General features: G+C 39.9%; 1 protein-coding gene across 2 annotated transcripts in view; it reads left to right on the top strand.

The window, feature by feature from the left end:
* The window catches only part of LOC129179358 (X-linked retinitis pigmentosa GTPase regulator-like), a 377,871-nt gene that overhangs the window by 3,735 nt on the left and 352,568 nt on the right, over positions 1 to 21,568 (top strand). The gene's annotated exons all lie outside the window — the stretch shown is intronic.

Genomic DNA, 21,568 nt, shown 5'->3' with positions numbered 1-21,568 from the left:
ATGCACAAGATTGGGTCTAGAGAACAAGATGATTATAATGTTACTTTTAAGAAACTTACAATGAAAAAATCTGAAAAACATATGACATATTACAATCTACTAATTGAATTTCTACTGTGTTACACTCTTCTGCACTCTGTATCCTAGTGCCCCCGCCTCCACTCATTGAAACAAAGAGACTATATGACTAACAAAAGGGCTAGCTCCGTTCATGCCGTTATTCTATGGCGCAAACGCGCCAAGGAGCTGAATACCAATGCACAGAGTGAACTCTCTTCCTACCTGTTTGGAGGCGGGGAGAGATGAAGCAAACACACGCATGCACATGCCAATATACTGTATTGAAGCCGGCAAAACTATCAAGTTCATTTTCATTTATTGTGTGATTAATTAATGTATTATTGTCCCAGGCCTAGTGCCCACGAGACAATTTTTTTTCTAAAAGAGAAATCTTGTCATGTCTCGCAAGATCTTGTCACACGAGATCTTACACCCCTACTCATTATACATAACTTATTGTTTTCAGAAATACATGTCACATGTTTTTTTCATAGCTTGGCTGGTTATGCGACTAATAGCCAGGTGTGCCTTATGTATAAATATATGTGTATACTGTGTATATATATAAAATTTGCTTGTCGATAATTGTCCTACAAATTGTCGATAATTGATATTATTGAGAACATTTTTTTAAGACCATTTTTTCCCATTAATTATATGGCATAATAATACGGGTACATCGTATCAAAAGCAATCAAATAAATCAAACAAACAACATAATAAATTAAACAACAAAAAAAGACAAAGAAAACACCAATGGAATCAAAATGGTCTCTGTTAAGAAAAAAACTCACTCTCTCACACTCCAGTAAAAACTGGAAAAAAATATGCAACAACAATAAATACAATATAAATAAAATGGAGTATCAAGTCTGTAAACAAAATTGCACTTGAATAAATAATGAACACTGGGTATTATTCCTTAACAGGAAGGCTAACAATATAGCGAACGACACCATTTTGCAATATTTTGTTTAGATTTACTTTGCTGACCAAATGCCTCAGTAAGCATTGACTGTCGGGACGAAGGCTCCGCTACTTTCGGTCTCTGCTCTGCCGCTGGAGTGTTGTATCTGCGTAGACTCCGCCTACCCATTCATTTCAAGTCTGGTCCCCGGCCACACTTGGTTTCTAGGGCTGCACACCCCTGAGCACTTACCCATTGCCCCTTGATTTAAGGACAATTGGGACACCACTTGAGTCTCGTCAACGTGCAAAACCTAGGGGTAAGGGGTAAGGGGTAGAACTGGGATTCAGCCTAAGGTGTGGAGCCACTTCACAAAAGACTCAACAGGCGTTAGATGCCTCCAGCACCAGCAAAGCAAAAAACACTACAAATTTGTGGCAACACTTAAAAGTAAATCACAAAGAGGCATGTCCTGATGTTGACAGCCTTACTAATGAAACTTCCTCATTTTACTTTCTGCTTATTCGTGTTGAATCCTATTTTGGGTTTTATAAGAATTTATGTTCATGTACAGTATATATCCTTTGTATATCAGTGTTGTTATTTCAGATATCCAACGATATATATCGGATTTTTTCAGCCACCAGTATCGGCATCGGCCCCAAATATCCTATATCGGTCGGGCTCTAGTTTGTAAGTTATCGGGACAAGCTACAATAAACAATGTTGGTTAATCTATTTGTCTTTTACTGTGTTTACAGAGCAAATATGTGTGCATAGATCAAAGGTTGTGTATAAGTTACCGCGCCCGTAGAGTCCGTTAGCACCCACCACACACTCACTCGGATATTTGCTGGAGTCTTTTGAAATGTGTAAGGCCAGAAAACAGATCTATTGTGGTCAGGTTGCGTTTTTATTTGTAGGACTTACAAACAAGACATGATGTATACTGCCGCCCTGCCCTACTTATTTGCCAATTTGATAGAAACCCCAAAGACAAGAAGAGAGGAGGTTCTTTTCGTACATTTGCTGGCAGTTGCCATAAATCAGTAGCCAGGATGAGTCTTAGTAGATCACCCTTTACCTCTACTATCATTACAGGAGAAAGGTGACATGTTTGATTGATTAAAATGGTGCGCTCCAGCTTAGGCTAAATCATGTTAAGTGATGTGACATTGCAGTTTCACATATCATATTTCTGTCAAGACAATGGCGGTGGACGGCTTTGTCGAGGCATGATATCTGACAACAGCAGACTTCTGTGGGGGGGCGACCGCGGGAGATTTATGAGAAGGTTTTAGTGGTCTGAGGGAGATGAGAGAGTGTGAAAAGTGGTCCTTTTTTGTACATTGTCACTTCCTGAGTGATTGTAAATTTTGCCCCACTCCTGTTGGGAATCGGAGACATTTACACATTGTGACAAATTGCCTGCTGTAAAAGTATTTACTGGTTTTAGCCCCCCCTGCTCCCCTTTATACTTGGTCAGCTTGCAAGCACATGCCCACCACAGGACATACAGAAATATTTACCCACAGGTAATTTACGTGACACACATTTATGTGGTGTACCTGAGACTAGTCCAAGACATGTTGTAATGATGTCATGTTAAGAGCACTTGTCTGTTGTTAATGCTTTAATAGAGGAGTTGGTCATAATGGTTTTATATTGCACACGTTGTCTCCAATCACCAGCTATCTAACCGTGACAGCCCCGCCAAAAGGCTTGTTTTTGTGAATTTTGCTTCAAAGAACAATCCATATGGTTCAGATGAAGATAAAACTGTACTATACTATACTATACTATAGATCAGTGGTGCCCAAACGTTTTCCAGTCGCGTACCCCTTCAGACATTTGACCTGAAGCCATGTAGTGGCGTGTGTACTCCTGCACACTTAAAACCATACACCTTTTTATCTTAATTAACTTTAAATATTGAACAGTTAGGATTGATTGGTTAATTCGTTTTGTAGTAATTCCGGGTCAAAAATGTGCATTTTGCTAAAGTTTCACATGATCACTGACATAGATAAGTCATCATCCCACATTATTCCAGTCTGATGTTGGCATCCTTCCGTTTGAATGAGTTTTTCATTTTTATTCACGTACCCCTTGTTACAATTGACCTACCTCTGGTGGACTATAGATTACATTTTATTTACTGACATTCACAGAAAGATGGTTACCTGTTGGAAAGAGACATCAGTCAGTTTAACTGTCCATTGATAGCCATGTACCAAACTGGCCCTATTTGCTACACGCTGTGAATGACAAACAAACACATGATTCATTTCAGTAATCTTATGTGCATCTACAGTCTGTCTAAATGTACTTCTATTTTTTAGATACTTTACAATATGAGCCACTTGGTGGCACTGTGAGACTGCCATTAAGAATATGAAGCATAGGGAAGTGGTAGTGGGAGTTTCAAGGGAGGCCTACACTCATCCCATGTGGAGACAGAGCTATAATTTACTAATAGTGCAGGAGCCGCTGTTGCTGTTATCTTTTAATAGATTTGTATGGGTGGAAAACAGGTGCCTGTTCTAAATGTGTTCAATTGGCTAAGTTGCCGACTGAATTTAAGGCATCCATCACTGTCGTATATGATGACATCTCTGCGTTCATGTGGTGGTCTGCTAGGGCTGGGCTGTTTAACAGATGAGGTTTCTCTCTCCTCTATGTGCCCACGGTCAACCTCACTTGCATATACACACCCCAAAACACATTCACATTCTTAAGAGGACAGACTTGCCCTCTACATTAGGAATGCATTTATTGAGTAAAAGCAACTTGAAAGAACCTGATATCCTTGGGATTCAGTGGAGTATTTTCGATCATGGAGGGAGAATATGCCATTTAAAAAAAATCTGTGTCAACTTTGCCCCCCTACTGCTTTGAATTCCTGACCTTCCAGCTGCACCCTTGAGCTCACCCAAGTACTGCATGTTGCTTGCAGGTTTGCCCTGTGCGCCCTGAAAAACACCCTGTGCAGCTGTGTTTCTTTAGGCAGCGAGTTGTAAGGTATATTTGAGGTGCCTGCTAATGCCTTGTTAGGGCTCTATCAGTTGCTGGGTCTCTGCAAGGTCAGTGTCAGTAGTGCTTTAGTTCAAGGCCCTTGATCTGCTGGATGAAGGCTGAAGCACATAGCTATGCTGCCCGTTTGTGACCTCCTGATGTTCCTGGCGAGAGCCTCCCTCTCTCTGCAACCATTGATGAAAAATGAGTTTGGTGTTGGAGGCAGACTGTATGTATAATTGAGGTGTTTTTAAAGCTAAAAGAATTTAGTTAGCAATGCAGTGATATTTACCTGTTGCTAATAAAAAAGCAGGGAGTCTGTGTTTGACTGGGGAAGGGATGTTTTTCAAATCATATCCTCTGTTTTTCACTTTGTCATGTATATCTCTCCTGCGCATGTACTTTATTGATGTCTATCCATATTTATGATGGACATTAAAACAGATCCCTTCAGACAACGTTTACTCTGAATTACACTATTCCGTAATTCAATACTTTTTTTTTTTTTTAACTAGAAAAAATTGATACATCTTTTGAAAGTATGTGACCTGCCATCTAACTAATGAACAGTGACATTCAGGACACAGTTCTATCTCAGAAAAATAAATGGAGGGAAAGATATTTGACCAAATTGATTTAAGGACCGACCGTTACAGTGGCAGAAGAAATCATGAAAGCATACACATGACCATGCTTTTCAAATCAGCAGTCATGGACAGGATGTGTCTTAAGGATAGTGTTCAGGCAGACTCGAGTAGCTACTGCTGTAAATGCAAAATCCACTGTCAGGAAGTTCGGTTGTTAATATGGAGCGCCTTTTTATCCATTTATCTTTCTTCCTGTCTGACTTTCAAGCCATCTTTGCCTGGAGGCCAAAGCACATTTACTTATATATTTTATTGTCTCCTCTAATGTTTGTCAAAATGTGCCGCAAGAAGAAAAGTACTGGCAATCCTTTAGGATGACAACTCAAGTATGCCTGCTTTGGAACCAGAATAGAAGGAACGCTTTGGTAATAATTTGCAGTTTAACTGTGTTATTTTTTTCTCTGATTTCCTGGTTGGCAAAGGTGAAGGAGCAGCAACAGGGGAAAAATAGCTCCTGTCCTTGTCTCACTTTCTATTTGATTCTCCGCTTGATCTTGGTGCGAGGCCGTACGGGCGGGTTGAGAGTTCAGTTTTGCGCTCTGTTGCTCGGTTAATAGTCGGGAAGATGCGTTTGTTGCCACAATAAGGGTTTAACACCCTCAGCAGAATACTTGATAAATGCAGTTTGCCTTCCACCTGACCGCCACTTTCCTCCCACTCACCCGACCCACCCACCACAGATGAGACAAAAGTTATGCAGCACAAAAGACAAGGGAAAGTCTAGCCTATTAGCAGCTAATGAGACGAGCTTGTGAGGATTTCCAAATCCAAAATGTGTGAGCGCTCATGGCGACCCCCATCCCTTTTTACACCTTCAACGTGCACCGCCACGATCTGCCCTCGCTCTCAACCTCTTGCAAGGAGACGAAAGCACCACTGAGGCCCTCCCTGTGATTATTCACACATGGCCCTGGCATTTTAAAGCTGCCAATAGGTGTGGGGGTGGAGAAAAAAGAAATGCCTTGTGCATCACAAATGTGAAAATTGCTCATCTGACAAAAAACAAGGCTATTTCGATTAAATGAATTTACTTTTTACCCTATAGCCAACGAGCTACCACTATCCGTTGTCAATTTTTTTATAATATGGCAAAGCCAGGAATTGGATTGGATAGGTTGCGGTTGGGAAGTTGGTGAGGGAAGCACATTTGATAAGTGAAAAATAATATGCCAAGACAAAAAACAGTCCTCCCAGTTGCTTTTGTCATGCTGCGTTGGAAGCACATATAAAATCTGCTTCTGTAATAGAGATCTTTGAACAGCCTTGAATGATTCGCCACGACTCTTTCTCTTTCTGGCCTCATTTTCTTCCGAGCGTGTATTGGGAGTGAGTTTGGGGTATGTCGGCAGGGAAATGTGAGTTGGACTGAAAGTGTTGCAGTAAACACTGAGCAACGCAAACACAGGCCAGTTCAGGGAATACTGTGCAGAGTATAATGCTTGGACTAAAAAGATGAAATGTGGCACAAATTCCACCCTCCGAAGGGATCTGTAATTGATTCTGTATTGTTTTATACTGAATGGACCACCTTGCTTTACTCAACATAAGAAAAATTAAATGGTAGCTATTATCACAGCACTGTTGGTCCGAAATGTGACCGCAGATGGGTGAAAGGAAAGATGGGTAAATGAAAAGTAGCGAATTAAAATAGAGAGGTGTGGGAAGCGCAGACTATCCACTTGATATGTTATTTGTTGGGGGCCGTGCATTTGAGCATGTTAACTAAGTGTGCCACTGGACTTGGCCTGCTCAGAATGCTGTTCCAGTGCAAACATTTTCTCTCAGGGATTTCTATTATTAATTCTGTCAGAACACATCCATAAATGAATAATGAAATAAATAATGAAAACATTATTACTTTTTGGCGGCCGTGTCGGTTTCTTGTTGTCCTGCTTTGCCCCCCGTTTGCTCGCTTCTTCACTAATTAACTTTCTAAGGAATTGTCCTCCTTTTCACGGTGTTTTATCATGATGAAGATGGGCTACGGAAAGTGGGCTTCCATAGTCTTGTGAAAACACAGCAACTGGGATAATACGTAAGTTCATTGTTGGATGCTCGTCATTCAAAGACGTTGATATTTTTATACCTTTCACACAAAATACAACTATTCAGTTGGGCTCTCAAAAAAAAGGCGTTAATTACGGTTAAAATGTTTTAATCTAATTGACGCATGTGCACGAGGGCAAGCCACACCTCTGTGTTCTGACGGCAGACGAAGGCATAGTATAACGTCCCCGCAGAGTTTGATTCTCTTTTACAACTTTATTCTGACCTGAACACATCATCAACAGTGCAATTCCGACGACATGTGTGTCTGTCACTCACAAACACGTCTCTCCGTTCGTCCTTGGAATAGCATTACCCATTCTCCATCACACTCGTGTGAGGTGCATTCAGGGACATTCCGAACTCTTTATCTCAACTTCTTTATTATGCTTGTATGTGTGGTCTAATTAAACAGAAAACAGAAAAACAATAAGCGGATATAGTTATCACTTGTTCTTATCACTCTCGGTATGCTCGGAAATCCCTAAAAATCAACTCGAAACATGCGAAATCAATTTAAATGATGTGATGTCTCTGAACGCAACCGCTCATTGCTTATAATAACACGGTTAAAGATTCAAGATTCAAGATTCAAGAGAGTTTTATTGTCATGTGCATGGTAAAACAGCAGTTATACCATGCAATGAAAATCTTATTCTGTTCATTCTCCCAAGAAAAGAAAGAAAAACACAAGAAAGAATAAGAACATAAGAAACATAAACACATATACATAAATACCAAGAAATTAAGCAACAACAACAAAAGAGACATTGTGAGAAGAGAAAGTGTGATTCAAATGTTTTGCTACGACTAAAGAGACCAGTTTTAGGCAAATCGATTTTCAGACATGTGCGCTTTTAACTTGATTTAAATTTGCAGTTCATATGGAGCTGTTACTACAAACAAACATATACAGTATAATTCTCCTGTGTCATTTACAGTATCTTTCGGTTACTAAAATACAGGCATACGGGCATATTTCAGACATAGTTGCAAAAGGTGATTAATCATAATTAATTAATTTGAAAGTGGCGATTAATCTGATTTTTTTAAAATCATTTGACAGCCCTACTATTCGGTGAATTGTGCCACAACAGGTGAATGCAAAAGTCGGGTTGACGTCTTTTACCACGTGCTAAAACCTAATTAACTTTCAAAACCAACAATTTTTAAAATGATGGGCTTTTTATCTTACAATTTATGTAATTGTGAGACCGAGAGGGCTTCAGTCGTGTTCCTCTACTCCACCATGACCTATCTCGTGTCTTTAAGATGCCCTTTGCCCAGCATCCTGCTGTTAAAGCCTTGTGTTTTTAGACAGAGGCTTGGCACTAAGTGGTCTGCATTCATTTTGCCACTTAAAGAGGCCAGTAAAGCTAGTAGTCCCCCTCCATTTTCTCTTGCACTACCATATAGATGACCATTCTGTCTCGCTCTCCTCATTAGAGTCATTGCAAATTCTTTCAAACAGCGCCTTCCTCCACTCTGCGTTTTACTGTTAATTAGTTTGCTTTGTAAGGTTAGACGTGCGGACGGTGCAACTTCGGTAGTGCTCGGCCGCCATCTGCGTGCACACGGCGCTAACTATGTGCAGATGGTGTGTGCTTACAGACAGGTTGCCTCTTGTTGGGGAAACGGCGCGAGAGACGCTTTTGCTTACTTTAACAAGATTTATGGCCATTCTCTCAGGTAACCACTCGAGCTCTAATGATGATGGTGTGTCACTTGTCAAAAAATGGATAATTTGAGGCAGTAGGAAAGGGGAAGGAAAGAGGAAACATTTTCTGTCTTCATCCCTGTTACTAGTTTACGTTCTAAGATAATATTTTGGAAAATTTCCAACTGTAAAACACATCGAAGCAATTCACAAGAAGTAAGATAAAACATTATTAGCCACCTTGAAAAAATATTATTTACTTACAAATGCAAGAAAAAAAAAGTAAAAAAAAAAAAATAACAACATTTATTTCAAAATATAGATTTGTGCTTGGTGTGCTTGCAAGGTGCCTCTTCCCAGTGGGGAACCTGCCCTTGTCAGTTGCAGTTCAGTGGCTTAATTCTTTCTGCTGGGCACTTGAGTGACCCTCCTACAATTAAGAAAAGGTTAGCAAAATTATCTTTGGCCTCTTGCCACGTACATTATGTGACTGAGGGGCAGAGTCTCCAAAACGTGACTTTTCCCATCAACCCGTCGCTGTGAAATTGCTCAGTGCAATTAACAAATTAGAGGACAGGAAGTCTTGCAGTAGATGGATAAAAAGAGAACATAGCCGCTGAAAGCCATCATTGTTGTTACAGCTTACTTTTTCTTTTTTTTTTTTGACTTTCACCAATGTGAGAAAGAGCCTTCTGTCACCAATTGTCTCGATATGTTCGTATATTACCCTAATTGTCCTAGTCAAAATATATCATATTTCTGCTTCTACATGTTTCTCCTAGCTCAAAGCAAAGTGCGAACAGTTTTATGTGGTAAATCAAAGTCAGTACTTTTTAGGAGTACCTAAATATGCACTTGCCAGAGCTTATTTATGTATTCAGAGTGATACATCCTTGAGTACATATCATTTTCACAGTTTTGTCAAACACCTTTTAGTCAGGGTTTATTAATAATTATAATTTTCTGTGCTGACGCCTTTTTTTTTTTTTTTTAAATGATGAGATGGAGTGTTGACTAGGCTGAGAGGTTTTACATAAGGCGTCAGCGCTTATGGATTCAGTCATTTTGTTTGATCGGCGGCAATGTTGTGTATTGACATTCCATGGGTTGCGAATAACATAATTGTGACATTTGCAAGATGCTTTCTTTTATATTTCCCTTTAGAGAATCCATAAATGGACAACATTTAAAAAAAATCACACCACTGCTTATTATTGACAACAAAAAGACCACAATATGTCACTGTATGAAATTTGCTTGTCCATTAAAACCAGACTACTCCTCGCTTTCTAAAATCTCAAAGCCTGAGGATCATCTCCAAACAATTCAAGAGGCCGTCCCAAATACCGAGGGAAGAAAGAGAGAGATGTCTTTGTTCATTTCTTCCCCTCTCTTTCTCTCGTTCTCACTCTCCCTAAGGTTCTATTAGGAAATAGATCCCAGGTGTTCGATAAGCCTGTAGTGGACATGACAGCAGTGCAATCAAGTGTATAAATTTAATTGCAGGCTCGTTTTGTGCCATTTATTAGCCGTTTAGGGGCACATCGCTCCACTTGAACCCTGTTATTGCCAGACAGAACAGATGTTTGGCTCCTTTTTTACTGTTGGTTTTAAAAGCCAAATGCTGCAGCTTAAAATAAACGTAAAGCTATGTTTGAATTGCCAATGTTTTTTTTTTTTTTTTACATTTGGTTAGTATACACAAATTAAATGTAGTATTACATTGTTATACCAATAGAAACATAATATTTGAAATAAAGAATTAGTTTTTGTACAAAAAAAGATCAGAACTACTAAACAAGGCAAACATGGAAAGAGTCTTTTCATGCTTGCATGTCTGGCTTTTGTTGCCACTAACGACCATCTTTGCTGCTAACACAACCACACACCAGGAGGCTTGCAAATACAGCAACTTGGTGGACGCCTTACCCTTATGTGACACTCCATTAATAATAAAAGAAAAAAGCCTAGAGAAAGCCACGTTAATTGTTACCATACACTCAGCCGTGGCATTCCTATAAATCACCCGACTAATTGTAACAAATTACAGGCTGACATTAAGCTATGATTCCAAACCGGCAAATATTCATCAACATTGCAAGTAGCCCCTGTAAAAGAGCTGGCCATTTCCCAGGCCGAACATATATCCACCCTCTAACTTTCCTATTATTTATGGATCTTTCTTGTCCTCGCTGTTTAAGTGCTGTGTGGTAATTGAATGAGATGCCGTATTGTTTATTTATTGTACGTTTGGATAAAGCCCAAGCGGTGGCAGTTGTATGACCAGTCGCAGACCTTGTTTTCCATGTCACCCTTAGAGCCTGGTGAGCTCACAGCCCTTTATTGATTAAAGTCTTGCTTGTTGCATCGCAATAAGCTTGAAGGATTTTGGTAATCGCGAGCCTGCTTAGTTTTAAACGGCAAAGAATTGACATTTTAAAAGACTGAGCTTTTCCAGTTTATTTCATGATCTCAACTAGGTGCATATGAACTGACAAAAATTAACCCAATCTATGCCTTTTCACTCAGCTTCATTGTGGTTTTCCTATTTTGTCATTGAAGCAATCGAATGGTTATATTAAGAGGCATTTAACCTTTAACCAGGTGTTGTTTAATTCACACAGACAAACACAAGTAGCATCAGTTTCTCTATGGTCTGTTGCACAGTGGAACTGTTACACCGCCCAATGCGTCACTACCACTAATTTTTCAATCTCCTGTCAAAACAGCCGAGTTTTGTTCAAAACTACCACATGTGGAGTGGAAAGTGGTTAATAGGCGTCTCGCAGGTGTACATCAGCAGGCGGACATGTTGGAGGCAAAAGTCAGGATCTGATTTCTTGTGTGAAATTTTGCTGGGAAATGTTTTGTGCATAGACTGGTCAATGCCACATCCTAAAGTGAACCTCAAACGATTTTCACTTCACTTTACACAGCAATTTCAAGTATTTTCATCTTGTTTCTCTATTTCTATTATCCTTATGTTCAAATTGCTGACATCCTAGTTGCCTCGATGGACCACAATAGTTATTATCAAGACAAGGTGGAGGTGACAGGCTTAAGAAGAATCCCTCCTCTTGACACTGTTAAACATTGACGGCCTTATTAGCGTGTTCTCTGATTCAGCTGGATGTGTTCAAGGATCTTCTCGGCGGTTAAAAAGGTCAGCTGTTCTTAGTTGAGCTCCGCTATAGAATACTAATACTGTCCTTATTCAAATGATCTGCTCTAGCGCTTATTAAATTGATGGCCGATGCACTGTAATTTAATAGTGTTGTTGTCCAGGAGAGGGACAAAGCCGGTGTGTTAGTTGGGTGCTTCGGATGTAAAGTTCAAGCATGAGCCCACTTTACTTTAACGATGCATTTTTCCATAGCAAATTAGTCGTCAATTGTGCGAGTGTGTGAGTAGAAGAAGCTGTAGACTGAGACTGAAGATATTTTCATAGCTGGTGTACATGTCCATGTACAGTAGTTCTACATTGTGACGATTTTGACGAAGGGTGGGCATTTCCGTGATGAGCTTTGACCTACATCACAATCCATGATAATCACGAGAGTGCCCACGAGACAGTGTTTTCTGAACAAGAAATCGTCTCACGTTTTAATCTCGTGAGATCTTGTGACACGAGACCTTGTGAAACCCCAATAAAGTGTTTTCTTTAGAATGTAAACTAGTTACAATTGAATCAACAGCAATGTGTGCTGCATTTGGCCGAGATTGCTTCAAGACACAGTCAACTAACAATTTCATGCAACTGAAATCTTTAACGATCAAGTAATCAATTGTTATGCCCATCTCTAATGTGAATGAAGACTACCTATCGTATCGAAACAGCCACTGAAAACCTTTGGTTTAGTCGTGTTTTTAAATTAGTATCTTCATTGGTTGCCAGTAATGCCCATTAAACGTGTGGTTCCACTTCAGACTGAACTCCAGTTCATTTGGTTTGCAGAAGAGCAAACTAGTAAAGACGGAGGCAATAATTTTGGCCATTTTATTAGTATGTCATTTAATTGAATCTGATGCATGCAGGTCCAAATTAGGTGAGGAAAATGGCCATTTAACTATGAATTATGCTGAATGGGAAATATAAATACAACCACATCGCGGTTCGAATTTCACGACTTCACTCTATCATGGTTTTTTAAACATTTATTTTAAAAAATCATGCTGTTTAGTGGTTGAATATGGCATATTATTAATAAAAAAATGCATATTTAAGCAAATTGTACAGATTTTTTTGCTAAATGAACTAAAATAAAAATATTTATACAAGCCAAATACAAACGTTCCAATTGTGAATGTAGTATTCTACATTGGTCACTGTGTCAGTAATTGTTCGATGAGACAAGCACCAGACTCGATTGCCAGAACAGGCTTTTATTGCAGGCTTAAAGTATCTTCCAGCAAGCACACTAATAATAGTGCTGTCTTCGACTAAGGGTTTTTATAGTGGAATCAGATTTGTTAGATTTTGTCCATAGTCGACTAATAGGCCAATGTTTTGTTTTTGTTTTTTTTAAAGCAGCGCTAATGGCGATCCCGACAAATAAACATATCTCATTTGTGACTTTTTCCACCTCCAAAGAACAAGTCTAAAACACTAAGATAAACAAATAACAGTGTCTTAATTTCTTTAGTGACAGAGAAAGCAAGACGAACAAAACTGAAACACGGTTCATTACCAGCAAGTAGTCATATATCACACATCAGAAAAGTGCACATAAAATAGGAACCACATTTTTTGAAAAACAACAATTTCCCAAAGCTCTGTTAGCAGGCTAATTTCTTTTGTATTAAAATTCACTGTCGGGATATAAAATGAAGTTGGCGGAACAAATACAAATACTTCCAGACTTTGGATGAATATTTTGTTACCATTATGAGCAAATAAGTCTGTCGATGTTGGCGGTCTTCCTAGCGTTCAAAGCTAGTTATCTAACACACATTAGGCGTTTTTTGTATCAAAATAGGCTATTTAGAACAAAAACAAATGCATTCTTTGTAAAAATGTATCCTCAGCCCCGCCATGTAGTCAGAATGGCATCTTCATCACATGACATTTTTATATGATTCAACGACGAGATATAGTCGACTCAGACACCTCCTTTAATCGTCGAGTAGTCGACTATTCTAAGACACCCCTAATAATAACATCATAATAATAATGCTCATCATAATTAAAACACAGGCCACTGTTGTGGCTGAAACCCATGACAAGCTAAAACTCAAAGTCAATTCCTGTTCCCCACACGGAACACATTTACTGTCGTACACACGAGCACAAGTTTTATTTATGTTAATTATATCTACTATACTGGGTAATTCGAATGTCATTTAATATACAGTATGGATGTTATTTCATGTCTAGAGGGCTCTAATAATGTTAAAAAAACGTACTCAGAAGATTATGAACAGATTTTCTATGCCATAACTACGGCAATATTCAATTTAGAAACAAGGAATCCTACTTTGCGGAAATTCACTTATCACGGTCTGGTTTAGAACCGATAAACGAGGGCTTACTGTTTCTTTTTAGAGATAAGCTTTCCCCTTGAACCTTGAACCGACCACTTCTTGTGGGCTCAGCTTCTGAAACCTGTAGCTCATCCTCCGTGTAGTCTAGGCTCTGGATCCTCGTTTGCCAAAAGTAGTTGGCGGCTCTCACAAAGTCTGCCATGATTAGTATTAACAGACACGCGCTTGACACACTGCTGTTGCTGACGGACGTAACACTAGATGTAAAATCAATGCGCTCAGGAAAGAAGTTCCAGGGATGTTTAAAATGACCAAAATATGGCAAAATACTGTAAGTATTGCATGTTATCATGAATGTACCTGTTAGTGCATGGTCACAGCATGTATATAGAATGATAAAACAGTGTTGGAGGTTTTTTAGAGGGCTATGATGATGTCCCATGATGTGCATTGTCAGCTCCCTCATGCTAACTTGTTTTTCTCTCTTTAGAATGCAAGAAAAGGGAAAGACGTGTGCTAATGTTTCACATAAGGATTGTGGATGATGGGCAAAATTCCCAAAAAATGTTTTCCTTTAAAAACATTTCAACACATTAGACACACAATTACACCATTTACTCAATCATGTGCAACATGACCTTCATTTATAAGGTGGGTTGGTGATGGTTGCTTCAGCTACAGTCCATAAAGTGTCTTTAAATCATAATATGGCCCAGAATTTTAGGTAGGTACATTGTCAGTTTTATCACTGTACTGTTATGTTTTCCCCAACTCGGAGCTCTAATTTGTATGGCAACAGAGCCATATTAACCCTCAGACACACAAACATTGCCTGTTCCCTAATAAACTGAGGTGAAGCCAGTCAGTGTTGTAGGTGTCTGATTGATGTGACCTTGATGCTGTTTAGCGCAGTGATTTGTTTATTGGCACTTACTTTGACGCATGTGTAAGTGAGTCTTTAAAGCGCTGCCAGTGACACTTGCACACTTCACAGAATGAGCAAGATAAAAATGGATAAAATGGCTAGAGAGATGGAAGTGGAGGGAAAAAAAAAGCAAGGGAGATGGAGGAGGAGACATGTACTCCCGGGGCAGATTACATAATACATCATTCACAAAGCATTGTTGCCAATGCGTCTTTTATACTCCTTAAATTGCTGTTGCCATCCCTGAGCCCCCCTCCACGCTTTGACAAATGCATCACAACACACACAAACATATTGTATTCTCTCTCTGTACAGTTTGTGTATAGTTAGTAGAGTCTATCACAGGCCCCCTGGGACACGCCTGTGTGAGTAGAGGAGCTTGTGCCGGGGAGAGCTGTACAGTATTGATGGAGCTGTGTTTCTGTTAGGCAGTGAAAACAAAGTCTCCCTGATGCACAGCGGAGTGTAGGGGGATCAATAGATGCGGAGCGCTTCATTTCCTCAGGCTTTTACTGAAGAAAAACTCACTGATGTGTCGGGGCTGCTGCAGTTGCTGCGTTGACACGGAGCAGCAAGCACACCATCATGCTCCACTCTGCGAGAAAGATGGAAACACACGTTTAGTGGACATGTATGCACAATTCGAACTGATTGATTGAACGTTTGTAATCACATTTTCTACACTTGGAGCAATGAGCATTTCACTACTTGGTAGCAACCAGCAGAGGGCAGAATTAATTGAGGCACGAGTTAGCTGTTATAAAGTTTCTGTAGAGAGGAAATTTAGTTTAGAGAGCAATCAGTTGCAATGAATTTGAATGTTTATTGAAATTGTTTGTCTACTGTATACAGTATATCTCAAGCAATGGAGTGAGTTTCTCAATCCTCATGTCGACCTTTGCGTTCGTGCAACTTCATCACCTTTGGAGTAACGCTTTCTGTTCATTTGTAATTCATGTTTCCCCTGCTCGTTGATCAATGCAATTGCTTTAAATCCCGTCTAGAATCCACTAATACGGTATGATGAGGGGAAAGGTGAAGGTCAGCAGGGTATATCACAATAAGCAGAAACAGGCATGGCTTTAGCTGACGCACAGGATATAACAAAGCATGAGCTTGAGTGATGGGGAAGGGTTTGGCCCCCGCACAGAATGTAACTCAACATGCGATCGTGTGCTGAGGAAGGCTTGGCGGGCGCATGGGATGACACAGGGCCAGAGCCTGGGGCAGCCAGGGAGAGTTGAGGGCCCAGCTGTCACCTCAGTCAGCCCCTTCTCTGGGGGCAACTGTCAATCAGCAGCCTCTCATATCGCTCTGTCATTGAAGCTAATTGCTATTGTCAACCCCAGAGACCCTCGTGCAATTGCCCTTTTTGAGAGAATACTGCCTCCAAACATGAGATTAAAAAAATGCATGTACAATCCAGAGAACCATATCAAAGGTAGTACTGGTAGAGCGTTAATGAGGTATTAGAAAGAAATGAATGCAGGATCAGACAACCGGCACGCATCCTGGCCCACAGAGCACAGACTTGACATAGAGGGCATTGTGCAGGCACAGTGGAATAGTTAAACATTGACGCACAGACAGTTACAGCGCCTCTTTACACACGCATGTGCACCCTCACATGCATGTAGACCCTCACGCACATGCACAAGCAGCAATAGACCTAATGAAAATAAGATGGATGCTCTCTGAGAGATGGGTGGCTATGTTATTAATTGCTGTCTGTCCCCTCCTACTGATAATGATGGGTTGCATCCCGGAGAATTTGCAGGGAATACATTTTATTTGGAAAGATTATTTATTGTCCTCCTCATTGGAGGGGTGGTGTGTTTAGAATAGCAAGGCTTTAAATAATGGCCTCTGTGAGATAAGTCCTCATGTTAATTCCTCTTGTGCCTCTTTCTCTTCTGGCACCTTCTTAAGCGAGCCATCCCTGTTATATTAATTTATCTGCACAGTGAGTGAGACCTCAATTGGGATATTTACAGCCTCTATTTTCCATTCATAATTTAAACTCTCATGGAAAAAATGTCATCGGAGTACTTGATAGACAACATAAACAATTTGCACAGATTTGTAATCTTCCTCGTAATGGCATTATTGACATTCTATTCCATCAGGACTGTTGAGCCATCCTGCCTTGTTCACAAGTGGACATGCAAATTTAGAGCAATTATTACCATAGAGATTACCATTCTGTTTTTATGAAGCGCCACTTGGCTCAAATTAAAAGAGCGTGTCCTAGAAGACGCAGGCAACCCCCCAACCCCCAAAAAACAACTAACGCCCACGAGAGTTTGAGCCTGCTCTCTTGCCTCACGTCTCGCACTCCCCTCATTTGTGCAAGTACAGAGGGAAAGCATTATCATAAGGTAACACTGCCTCCCCTCCCTCCTCACCCAACTCCATCCCATCACCCTCTCACAACCCATAAATCAGGATGCTGCTGTCATGGCGACTGTAGGCGTGGTAGCTGTGGCGACACAGAGGAGCCTGGTGTGGGTGTGAAATCACTTGACCCCAAGCGTTAACCTTTTTGGTGTGAATGGCGGATCTCCTCAGCAGGCTGCGAACAAAAGCGGCCTAGTATTGATTAAACTCCATCACGCGCACTTGATATTAAACACTTGCTTAGATACCCGTGTTCCCCTCAATCGCCTCCCTCAAGCCATGACTGCCGCTGGTGTGGCTCACTAGCAGAACTCTAACAAATGTTGAAGTCTTCATCTGCAGTGACCACCCGCATGTGCAGCAAATACACACATCCACACAGGAGTTTAAATAGCTGCGCCGACCATGGCGTTGGGCACGGTGTCAAAGGTCACGTTGGGTGATGGAGAAAGAGAGAGCAAGGAAGGTGGAGGTCTCCGGGGTGATCAGTGTTTTGTCATCTGGAGTGGTGTTTACTTTTTCTCAGCACAGGTTGGCCTCCCCTTCATCTCCTCCTCATCTTCCCGATCAATACCGTGCATCCACAAAGGTCCGTACGAGCATCTGACTCAGTCAACACTTACACAGCTGAAGGCAATGGAGTTTGAAATCTCCCAGCTAGGGTTCAGCCTTCTACAATCACTTTCTCGTCTACTTTTTAGACTTCTTGAAGCTGAGCAGCTGTAGACTGTAGGTGGTGACTCTCTAACGTGTAAACATTTATCAGTCACTCTTGCTCTTAGATAGTACTAAAATAATATACAGTATTTAGGTGTTTGTCCCCCACCCTCTTTTAAAGTATTTTTTCATGTATTTATTTTATTTTATGTTTTTTTGTGTGAGAAGTATTTGTATTTAACTTAAATTTGACTCTTCTTAGTTATATCTAATTAAATATTGGAATTATTACACATTTTCTTGGCTGTGGTTTCTGTGGTCATGCACATTTTTAATATGATTCTTTGTTTTACAAAGGGCTCTAAAATATTTACCTAAAAGCATCTTGTCAGATGATTTTTTTTTTCAGTTAAATGATTTATTTACTTAAATGTATGAATTTACATGAATACGTATGCCACGAACGGAGGAATGATGTCCTGCGCAGACTTGAATGCAAAGTCGTCACTATTTATTTTTCTAATCATATATATTGCTATAGTTATAAAAAAATACCCAACAAAGCAGTTCTCAATGATACAGAAATATTTATTCATTGTATAGAATGATTATTTTCTAATAATACCATATTAAATCACACATAAATATATAAGTTCCATTGCTTTGCATACACATAAAAACAAGACCTTTACTTTAATGGTTGGAGAGACTCGTGCTGCTGTGGCCTAAAACACATGCTCGCTCTTGTCTCGCCTTTTGATCACAAAGGATCCAGTACAACAAGGCTGCTTGTTCCCATACTGTTCTGTTCCTCACCACATTCACTTTAACCACAGACAGGCCGGACAGGGGAACGCCAGCATCTGTTCCGGGAAGTGCTCGTCTCGTTCAGCCTTAATTGTCGTTCCAAAATGAGTTGAGGGCTGGTAAGTGAAAGTGGTGCAGGAGGGGCGCTGTCACGTTCACGTCATATCCCAATGGTCCAGTAAATAGAGCGTGTGAGTGTACACCCCCCATCCCCTCCAAGACACTGACGGACCAATTGCCCACCAGTCACCCGCCTCAAATCCAGCCTCCTCTCCCCCTTATTTATCTCTACTCTGTCATGTTCTTCACCTCGGTTGAAATTTATTAATTACTGCACCCTGTGATGATTTATGATCTTACTGACATAATTAATGATACACATCAATTTTCCAGCTTAATTGAAGGGGGCTGCCGAGCCTGTGCTGGCCCCCCAGAAAGGCCACTGCCCTGAGAATGTGACTAGAGCTCTCCTAGCTCACACACACACACACACACGCACGCACACACCACCCTCAGCTTATATTTCCTCTTTTCCCACCCATTCGTCTTCCCTTCATCCGCCTCTTCTGCACATTGAAGTGCTACAACGCTACTGACGTTAAAGTTTCATATATCACACTAATTCCTGTCCAGAAGCTCCAAATAAACTGGACATTTGTTTTCACGTGCATTTATGCATTCCTACATACCTTGGTGTGTGTGTGTGTGTGTGTGTGTGTGTGTGTGTTGTATGCATGAGGACTTCATAATGGCTACTGTGTGTGTGTGTGTGTGTGTATACAGTGATATATGATTCATGAAGATGCGTGTGAGGCATATGTAATTCCAGCTCTACCCTCAGGACTAGAGACAACAAGGTAGTGCATGAATATTTGATTTGCGGGGAGAAGGTATAGGATCTATGCACAGCATTTTAAACAGACAAATGAGCATATTCCTGTTGGAAATCTAGACACTCAGCTTTCCCGCCATGCAAATATGTATTTTTGAAAATATCTGTCTCTCCTCTGCATTTTGAAAGCTTTAAAAAAAAAAAAATATCTATATCCAATGTGTATTTCATATATAAAGATACAGATACAGTGCTGTTGTATATGTGCACAAAAAACATTTGGATATTTTAGGTGTATTTCTTTGGCGAGTTCCATTTTCCTTTTCTTTCTAATGACAAAATCACCTGAGTTACATTTTTCAAGTGTGTTTCCAAGAGGTGTCCAGCTAAACGTGTGTTCAGGTACTTTCAAAAACTGTCAACACACAGAAAGTGGACATGGAGAGTGTGCAGGGGGCTTAGATTAGTCTCCATGGCAATGGCCAAGTATCACTTTGTGGACTGACAAAATTCTGCTATGTGAAAATGATTGGCAGCCCTATTCCCTCCACTGATGACCCATAGAAATTAGCAAGCGAGTGTTATAATACCCCCGTCGCATTGATGCGGTCTCCATACTTTTTTTTTTTTTTTTTAACTGCTCATGTAAGTGCTTCTCTTTTGGCATTTGCATAAGAAACATGGCATGCTTATTGACAGGGGCTTGGGCATGTTGTGGGCTGCTTTCATATCTTAAGCTTGACGGCTTCTTTGTGATCAAGAGGATTGAAGGGGAGGAGGGAGGATTGCCAGATGAGGATAACTTCATTTCAGCATGAGAGAGGAGGGCTGAGGAAGTTCATGATAAAGTCTCACTCACATATTAGGAATAGGAAAAAAAAAAGTCTGCCTATGTCATTGCTGGTCTATGCATTCATGTGGCAGAGAGAGAAGAGGCCACAAATGGTCACAATTTTCAACATCAAACATGACTCATATCTGTGTGACCACACATTCGCTTTCCATTAATTGTGGACCAGAAATATGAAAAAAATGGTTTAAGATGTGAAAAATATGTGTGCAGGCAATTGACACTGCAGGATGTGCCTTCTCATTACATTACATTTCTAACTAACAATCATCCTGTGTTGTTTATAAAAGGTACCAAGAGATGGAATGGGAGATAAAAAGGGAAAGCAAATGCAAAGCCTTTATTTTGAGATTTTAATCAGTGTGAAAATTGGTGATGATCATGATGTTGTTAAAGCTGCGTAAAAGTAGACTGTTGAATTATGGCTATTTTAAACTTAAATGTATCTATACATAGAACTAATTTAAGCTAAAACCTACAGTAGTCTAATTGCATATTCAATATTTGATTGGGAATTTTACACATTTACTTCCACCATACATTGCAATCAATATATGTAATATGTAATCATCTGCACATGGCACTTGCAGCAGGTTAGTCTTGATTGGACCTAATTTCGATCTAAATCCAGTGTCACATATTCTTCACTAGGTGGCACCAGTGTTCCACACAATGCAGCGCCATGCATTTTCAGGAAGAAAGAAGGGACATCAGACTATGGAGAGAGGCTGTGCGTTTGGCAGCGCAAAACACGTTCACAAGTCAGAGGAATAACAAAATAACCTTGCAAAAATTTTAATTGATTTTGACAAGCGTTTTAGAGGAATCAAACTCACGCTGGCATTGTGAATAAATTTCATTTGACGGTGAAGAATTTTCTTTTCAGAAGAAGCGACTAGTGTAAAAGTTGGGCTCAAAATATTCACAAAGAAGCATGAATGAAAACAATCACCTGTTTTCTGCACTTAGCACTTATGCACAAGTATAGTGAGCACGTAACCAATACATATCAAATGGCAGTGCATTTGAATTAGTAATTTATGGGGGGGAAAAAATCAGACAAATAAAAAAAATGTGATGCAATTTTTTTAAGTAAAAAAAATGTGTTATGTATTTGAGAGGCCTTTTGTGGGAAGTTAATTGATCATTTATGTGTATTTAATCAAAATAAAAATTGCTTTGGTAGTATACTTTTCCACAAGCTTCTGTAATAATTTTTAAAAATTGTAGTAAATTTTAGTTTTATATATATATATATATATATATATATATATATATATATATATA

Source organism: Dunckerocampus dactyliophorus, chromosome 4 (assembly GCF_027744805.1).
Source record: "Dunckerocampus dactyliophorus isolate RoL2022-P2 chromosome 4, RoL_Ddac_1.1, whole genome shotgun sequence".
In the NCBI taxonomy this organism is placed as follows: Eukaryota; Metazoa; Chordata; class Actinopteri; order Syngnathiformes; family Syngnathidae; genus Dunckerocampus; species Dunckerocampus dactyliophorus.
Note: the sequence above shows the minus strand (reverse complement) of the source record. Positions and strands in the feature narration are given on the sequence as shown.